The sequence below is a fragment of the Pelodiscus sinensis genome, chromosome 5, assembly GCF_052426305.1.
Source record: "Pelodiscus sinensis isolate ZL-2025 chromosome 5, ASM5242630v1, whole genome shotgun sequence".
In the NCBI taxonomy this organism is placed as follows: Eukaryota; Metazoa; Chordata; order Testudines; family Trionychidae; genus Pelodiscus; species Pelodiscus sinensis.
In genome coordinates, this window is record NC_143056.1 from 90,336,465 (window position 1) to 90,344,813 (window position 8,349).

The window sequence follows — 8,349 nt, forward strand, 5'->3', positions numbered from 1 at the left end:
GGGAAATGGACAATCTGACCCTTAAGTTTTGGAGGATGGTTATTACCTGAATCTGATTCCTAAATATGTTAGCTTAATTTTAGTACAAGTCCCGACTCCTGGCAAGAGTGCCATAAGTGTGGGAAACAAATTCTGCTCATAGTGACATGAATGCAACCCCCTTTCTCCCTGGCAAAATGAATGGAATTGTGTTGCTCAAGCTCTTTCATATCCATGCAGAACAGAGAAGGACTCCATTTTCAGGCTTAATCCAAAAGAATCTCACACAGTAAATTTTACTGCAATATTCTTGTCCTACACCATTGTGTCCTATGGCATTACACCCCAGAGGATCAGAATAGAGGTTGCAGGGAGCCCACACATTTCAAACAATGACATCTTCAAAAGGCTGATTCTCCCTTGCTAAGGCTCCCCAAAAGCTCTTTAAGTTCACCCAAGTTATCTGTGTGAATTTGGTATTTGTAGAAAAGTATATTGAGTTGTACACCCTCAGGTTAGAGCCCATTCTTAAACATGCTAGAGGGGACATAAGCCTTAGATAACCCTTATTAGCAAACGGTGCACTCCTGCATGCCTGCAAACTTTCAGTTTCTGCTTATTCAGGGAGGTAAAACCCTACTTATTTTTTCCTATTATATGGTCTGTTTATTCACAGAACAGGTATATGACCTCGTCAGTGATAAGGCAATGCAACTCCACCTCAGAGCTATTGTACAACCAATGCGCCTCAAGCCTGAGATGAAGCCAAACATCTAGGCTGTGTCTGCATTGCATACTTCTTGCGCAAGAACATCCGTTCTTGCACAAAAACTTGCCGGCTGTCTACACTGCACGCGTGTTCTTGCGCAAGTAAATTTACAGTATAGTGTCGGAAAACAGGGCTTCTTCCAGAAGAGTTATTCCTCTCCCCACGAGCTCTTCCACAAGAGAGCAGTGTGGACAGGCAACATGAATTTCTTGCGCAAGAAGCTCCTATGGTTAAAAAGGCCATCAGAGCTTTCTTGCGGAAGAGAGTGGCCACACTGTCATGGATGCTCTTGTGCAAAAGCACATGGCAGTGTGGACACACTCTTGTGGAAGATTTTTTGCACAAGAACTCTTCCACAAAACAGTTCTTGCACAAAAAGCCTGCAGTATAGATGCAGCCCTAATGTGCATTAGTCATTTGGGTTACAATTTTCAAAAATGACTTGGTGCCTTAGGCACTTGTATTCCATTTTCAGAAGTTCTCAAGTGCCTTAAGCACATTTGAAAACAGGACTTTGTCTTCTAAATTACTTTTAAAAATTGTACTCTTAGGCTGGGATTTTCAAAGGATCCTTAAGGATTTAGAAGCCCATCTTCCAATTTCTAGTGGCATTTGAATGAGTAACTCCTTTAAACTCCATTGAAAAGCCCAGACTTAGTTTCTATGGCCCACCAAATCTGAGATCAACCAATTATGACTGCCAATCATGGTGGTGGTTTCTGTGATTTGTAGAGATTATGACAACCCTACTTGTTTCACTGACTGCTGTTGGACAGCAATAGCATTAGACCTGAGCATTTCTGTACAGTAACACTGAGTTGGAATAGCATCCTTGTTCTTGGCATGCCAACTAGCACTCAATGTTCCATCATGTTCCATATAAAAAAAACCTCTGCTATCATATGGAGTGCAACTTTCATATGGCAGGCATGTAGCCACAAACACATGATTCATTTTATTTAGGGCTTATCAGAATGTCAGGGCAGCCTGGCTGGAGCATTTAGAAAAGGATCCAAAACCCATTGAAATCAGGGGTCTTTTTTTTTTTTTTTTTTTTTTTTTTTTTTTACTTCCATGGCCATAGGCTCAAACGTGTAGTCAGAATTCCCTTCTTGTTCGATGCAGTTTCATAAAGAAGCAGTATTAAAAACTAATGACATGATATGGCCCAAATAATATCATCTCTGCACTGGATGGACACTTAGGCTACGTCTACATTGGCAAGATTTTGCACAAAAGCAGCTGCTTTTGCGCAAAATCTTGCCACCTGTCTACACTGGCCGCAAGAACACTGACGTTCTAATGTATAAAATCAGTGCTTCTTGCGCTAATACTCTGACACTCCCGCTCAGGGATAAGCCCTCTTGCGCAACTGTTCTTGCGCAAGAGGCCAGTGTAGACAGGCAACATCAATTTATTGTGCAAGAAAGCCCGATGTTTAAAATGGCCATCGGAGCTTTCCTGCACAAGAGAGTGTCCTCACTGGCATCTTTTGTGCAAAGGCACATGCCAGTGTAGACGCTCTCTTACTCAAATACTCTAATGCAAAAACTCTTGCGTTAAACAGTATTTGCGCAATATCTTGTCAATATAGACATAGCCTTAAGGTTTTAGCATTTCATCTCTAAAAACCAGGATTCACAATGGTCTAGGGGTAACCATTACATTAACTTGATGGTCTAGACCTCATCATATCTGATTGAAGTACAAAAAACACTTTCCAACTTGGTCTACCTCACAAGATACGCAACAATGGAAGTCTGCTGTAAGAATACCAGGGTTGTTGCACATAAGCTTTGAAATTAATGATCAGAGCAGGAAATTTAAGGTATTATGGTGGCTGAACAGTTCAGTGATAGGCATAGTAGAAATGTCTAGATCAGTTGTTCCCAAACTTTTTGGCATCACGCCCCCCGTTTTGATTTTTGAAAAACTCTCATGCCCCCTCCCCCAATAGCAGCAAAAGTTGTTGAGCAAAAAAAAGGGGGGAACTGAACAGGGCAGCAAAACTTGATGGGGGTAGGCTGGGTCACCTCGTGCCCCCCCTGGAATTTCTTCACGCCCCCCCAGTTTGGGAACCCATGATTTAGATGCAAGTAATAGTAGACAGATGTACAAAGTACATTTCTTCTTTATTTGACTCTAGATAGATGCTCAGGCCAGACACTATCATAGGCACAAAAATTCTCATTCCCAAAATGATGATGATAGGAATCCGATTTGGTAACATTACTGGACAGGGAGTCACAAGATCTGGGCCCCATTGAAGTCAATGAGAGTTTAGCCATTGACTTTAATGGGGCCAGAATTTCACACCAGCACTTACTAACACAGGGGTGGGCAATAAGGGTGAGTCTACATTGCACCCATAGCTTGAAATAAGTTATTCAAATTGCATAGCTGATTTTGAGTCAATTTTGAAATAACTTATTTCAAAATTTGGCACAGTCTACACAGCACTTATTTTGAAATAAATCATCCCTTATTCCTCATGGGATGAGGTTTACAGGGATGTCGGAATAGCGAACCCGTTATATTTCAAAATAACAGGCGTGCTCAAAAGACATGGAATAGCTATTTTGGGATACCAGAGGTATCCCAGAATGGTGCTGCAGTGTAGCTGTAGCCTGTAGATCATGGGCTGGAGACAGTTCACTAGGGTTAGCCCCTGGCAAGCCACCAGACATTTATTTACCTGAGTATCCACAGGTATATCCACTTGCAGCTCCCATTGGCCACTGTTCATCATTCCCAGCCAATGGGTGCTGCAGGAAGCAGTGGCCCAGTCAGCACCTCTTCCCATAGCATTCATTGGTCAGGAACTGTGGTCAATGGGAACTGTGACCAGCCGCAGCTGCAGACTCTCAAGTAAAAAAATCATCTGGTGAACCAGGGGCGGGATGCAGGCTCTGGGATGGAGTTGGGGAATAGGGATGCAGGGTGCAGGCTGTGGGAGGGTGTTTGGGTGCAGGAGGGAATAAGGGAACAGGCTCTGGGATGGAGTCTGAGTGCTGGCTCTGGCCTGGGGCAGGGGGTGGAGGGTCCCGGGTGCAGGGTCTGTGAGGGCATTTGGGGGCCAAGGGAGGGAGTGAGTTTGGAGGCAGGACAAGGGGGTTGGGAGTGAGGGTGCAGGCTCTGGAGGGAGTGGGATGCACAAGGGAGAGTAGGGGGGGAGGGTGCCATGCTTATCTTTCCTCCGCTTCTGGTAATAGCTCCTGGGGAAGCTGGGGTCTCTATGTGCTGCTGCCACCACATGTTCCCCTCAGACATCCCCAACCCCACCTGCTGCCCCCAGAGCAGTGCATGGCATGGAGACAACATCTCCCTTCCTCTGGGCCACAGGGACACATGCTGGCAGCTCTAACCCCACTTTGCTGCTGGTGGTGGTTTTAAGTCACCTGGGTGATGTGCAGGGGAACACATGGGATGGCAGAGGGCTGGGGAGCCCAGGGAGCATGGGAGTGGCAGGCAGTGACCTCTGGTGGAGCCTGGCCTCACTTATGGCTGTGAGCAGGGGGTGGAAGGAAGTAACCCAGAAGTACTAATGGCCCCTGTGCCAGGCAAAGCCTTCTCCTGACCCCAGCCCTTCAGTGCCTCCCCAGGGCACAGAACCACAACTGTTTCCCCTGCCAGAGACTGTGCAGCAGAAGCAGGCAGGGGCCCACTGAAGGGTCAAGAGGGACTGATGGGAGGACACTATTAACATGGTACAGCCTTCCGCACCCCTCCACGCCCCAACCCATCAGCATGAGCCCCGTTTGCTCCTCTTGTGCAGGAAGAGGATTAGAATTAGATTTTAGCAGCTGAGATTGTCCAACCACTTCAGTGAGCAAGGCTTCCTCTGCTGCCATGGGATGAGGTATGTACATGAAACATGAATTTCCAATGGGGGAGGGGCAGCTCAGCAAAAAAAAACCCACCCCTTTGGAAATCTCTGCACTAAACTGTGGGATATTCCATTGAGGGGCTCCCTCAAGCTCTCCTATTGAAGTTGTTCAATTTTGCTTAAATATTAACTGGGCCAGAGAGAATCGCTCTATAGTGTTGTGGTTAATACACTTACCTGAGAGGTGGCAGTTCCTTGCTCAAATCCCTTCTCCTCAGGCAGAGTGGGAATTTGAACCTAAATTCATCCTACATCCCATGTTAGTACCCAAGCAAGGGCTAAAGGGTGTAAGTAATCCAAGCCTCCCCCTGCATCAGTTGATCTCTATGGATTTAGGCCACATAATTTACCTGGCGGGGGTGGTCTGATCTCTATGGATTTAGGCCACATAATTTACCTGGTGGCGGGGAGTGGGGGGGGGGGGGGAGTGTCTAATCTAGTAGGTTTGCTCAGAAGCTGCCTATTGTTCCCCCTCTCTAGTTCATGGAGATAGGTGCCTCCCTGCAGGCTGCATCTAGGTGCTTATCTCTGAAAGTTGAGTGGAACTTAAAGACACACCCTTCTCATGACATATCTAGTGTGTTGGCTTTTATGAAACAACTGCATGCTCACGTAGCACTTCCATATAGACACTGCCTACATTGACAGGAGGGGTTCTTCCATGGACCTCGCACTGTTTGCTCTGTGGGTTAGGTCATCCTAGTACATCTCTCAAGGGTGTGTGTTTTTTCACACATCTGAAAAGTGTAGCTATTCCAGTGTAAATTTTCAGTATAGATCAGCCCTCAGACGCCTCTCTCTCACCATTTATTGTACAGGGACATGAGTTGACTAACACAGGTTTTGTGAATCAGTGTTGTTCCTGTGACATCTCAGATACCTAAAAGTTAGATGTTGTGATTTTCCATCATCCCAGGATATAAGTCCCTTTGTGGATCCAAGCAGTAACATTCCCATGCCTCAGTTTCCCCTCCATACAATTGAAATATCACTTCTGTTCTTTTATGAATAACTTTGAGAGGTTCAGATGGAGTATTCTACAGAAGAGGTTGGTTTTATTACTAGGCACTGTACTGTTTTTCAAAATATTTGTTCTGAGGAAAATTTTTATTTTATATTTTAAACTACCAGTTATAATATGGTATTTCATGCTGGCAAAATCCCAGTACCCATCAACATTTGTTTAAGAAAAATATTTTTAAACTTAATACTGTACTAAAATCTGTCAGTCAAAAAAAACCTCTCTCTCCTGCCACAATTGACATGTTAAATATGCAAGGATCTGCTGTCCATTACAAGGTCACTGATGGTTTTATGTCAAAAAGCGTAGAGGTATTTTGGTCAATATCTAAAATAAGTTCTTCACAGAAACCAAATTTACTCAGCAAAATGTGACTGCAATACAATAAACACATGTGCAGAGTGAAATCACATAGCTGAGTGTGGCAGCAATGTATCACTTTTATCATCATTTTTTATAGTAACACACATTCAAATAGAATCTGATTAACACTATGCATTTACATAGCATTGGCTAATTAAGATAAATAGTTTAGCCTCCCAACATCTTTGAAACAGGTAAATATTATTATCTCTGTTTTCCAGAGTGGTAAGCTGAAGCAGGTAGCCTAAGTGATGCAGGAGCACAGGTCACCTTAGCTTTCTGACAATTAGGCTATGTCTACACTGATGTTATTCCAAAATAATAAAGTGTGTGTCTATACTGCAAGCCATTATTCTGAAATAATGGCGAGCTGGAGGACGACTTACTGCAACTCCTGTAACCCTCATTTTACAAGGAGTAAGGGAAGTCAAGGAAGACTGTTCTTCCTTTGACTTCCTGCTGTGTAGACAGCATGAAAGTCCGAATTACATTATTTTGATTTAAGCTACGTAATTGACGTTGCTCAAGTTGTGTAGCTTAGTTCAACTTTAGCCCTGCTGTGTAATTGTATCCGTAGGCCTTTTCTTTTAAAGTCACCTAAATGACTTGAAAGTTAGCCAGTGTTAGAGCTGGCAAAACTACTCAGCAGTCTTGATTAGATACCCTCCCAACTGAGCTGACATTCACTAGCATGGCAATATTTCAGTTTTGTAAAAAACCTCTTTATTGCATTATATGCATTTTTAAAAACACCAACCACTGACATTAGACCAATATTTTGAACTGGTTTTAGAAAATCAGAGCTTGCTGATTCATGTGTGTCTTGGCAGTAGTGTCCTCACATTACAAGTGACCTGTATTAATCAGGTTTACACAGTATATTCCTCTAGCGCTAATGCCACAATATCAGATGTTGCTTTCACTTTCCACAAGTGTCTACTTATAAATCTGTCATAATAATGGAGCCATTCCTTGTCCTTCACACCTTATGCAAAACTCTCCGTGTAAGGTTTTGCCTACATATGGATAAAGAATTATTCTTTTCCAGGACAAGCCAGACTTCACTGAAATTATTTTCATTTTACACTTGAACTTTTAAACACTCCTACATATTTCTAAAATTATTTCTCCCCCTCTCCTTCCCTGTTCAAAGTTCCCCACGTGTCTGGTTTAATCAAACAGCCTTTAGGTTCATGTTTAAAGCAACTCCAAAAGAGAATGACACATCTGCATTCTGTGAATTGCTTCATGTGGCACCTATACTATGTTGTTTAATATTTTATGAAGAGGACATGTGTTGAATTTAATTCCAAATCAACACATAGACTATTTTAATCTCAGTCAACAGCTGTTTATTTGTATTCAAAATACTTTTGATCTAAAAAAATTGTGTAAAAACAGTAAATAATACCAGCTGAAGTTTAGAGTGTTTTGAAATTTCCAGAAAAGTTCATTATTTTTGTCATGTTATCTTACTAGGCCTGTATATTAAAATACTGTGTGCGACTGATGTAAAATATAATTCAATTGCTTTCCAACGCAACACTCTGCATCTTCAATTCCATTAAACTTTTGAATGTCAATGCACTCCTATGGGCTCTGGTATAGAGCTCTCACTTCTGCATTATACCTATAAATGTATTCCAGTAAAGCAGTAGGCCACAAATAATCTCCAGCAGAGAAATCTTTATCATGTACAGTACATCCCTCAGCAGATAAACCCACCAGAACCCAGTGTGACAATACCTACCGGACTAGGTTGTCTTTTTCTTCTTGTCCTCTTTTGGCTTGATGAAGAATCTAAACTGGAGGGCTCCTGCACTCTTTAAATATGCCTAAGTGATCACCAGAGTTGGCTCTATAAGTAGGGAGGGGAGAAGGGACGTGAGCAATGCCAATGCTATCAGCAGGCTGAAAATAACTTCTGACAAAAGCCTTGAATTTTTTCCCCTTAACACCACTTGTGAGTAAGGTGGAGAACAATGCTCTCCTTCAGAGTACACCCAGAAAACATTTCCAAATGCAGTTTTATAGATCACAAATAGATTCACTGAAGGGGACGCACAAAACTGGAGTAAAATAAAGTATTATTCAGTCTTTAAAAATAAAATTACAGGCTGAAATCAGCAAACTCCTTAAATATAGGCCATAAAGCAAAGGCTACTGAATTGGTGGGACAATGGTCAGGCACCTATTCACACTGGTGAAAAGAATGGATCAAAATAAATACAACTAAACATGAGGCCAATGAACAGCTGAGAGTTGCAACTCTACTGTTACAATGTTAAGCCAAATGGAATTTCAGTCATCTTATAGCTAGACAACCTTTAG

General features: G+C 42.7%; 1 protein-coding gene across 1 annotated transcript in view; it reads right to left on the reverse strand.

Annotated features, from left to right (window-relative positions):
* The window catches only part of CSRP3 (cysteine and glycine rich protein 3), a 31,254-nt gene extending 23,372 nt beyond the window's left edge, over positions 1-7,882 (reverse strand). The window contains exon 1 of the mRNA XM_006111485.5: positions 7,769-7,882. The gene's annotated coding sequence lies outside the window, so the exon portion shown is untranslated. The remainder of the gene's footprint in view (positions 1-7,768) is intronic.
* Between the last annotated feature and the right edge of the window lie 467 nt (positions 7,883-8,349).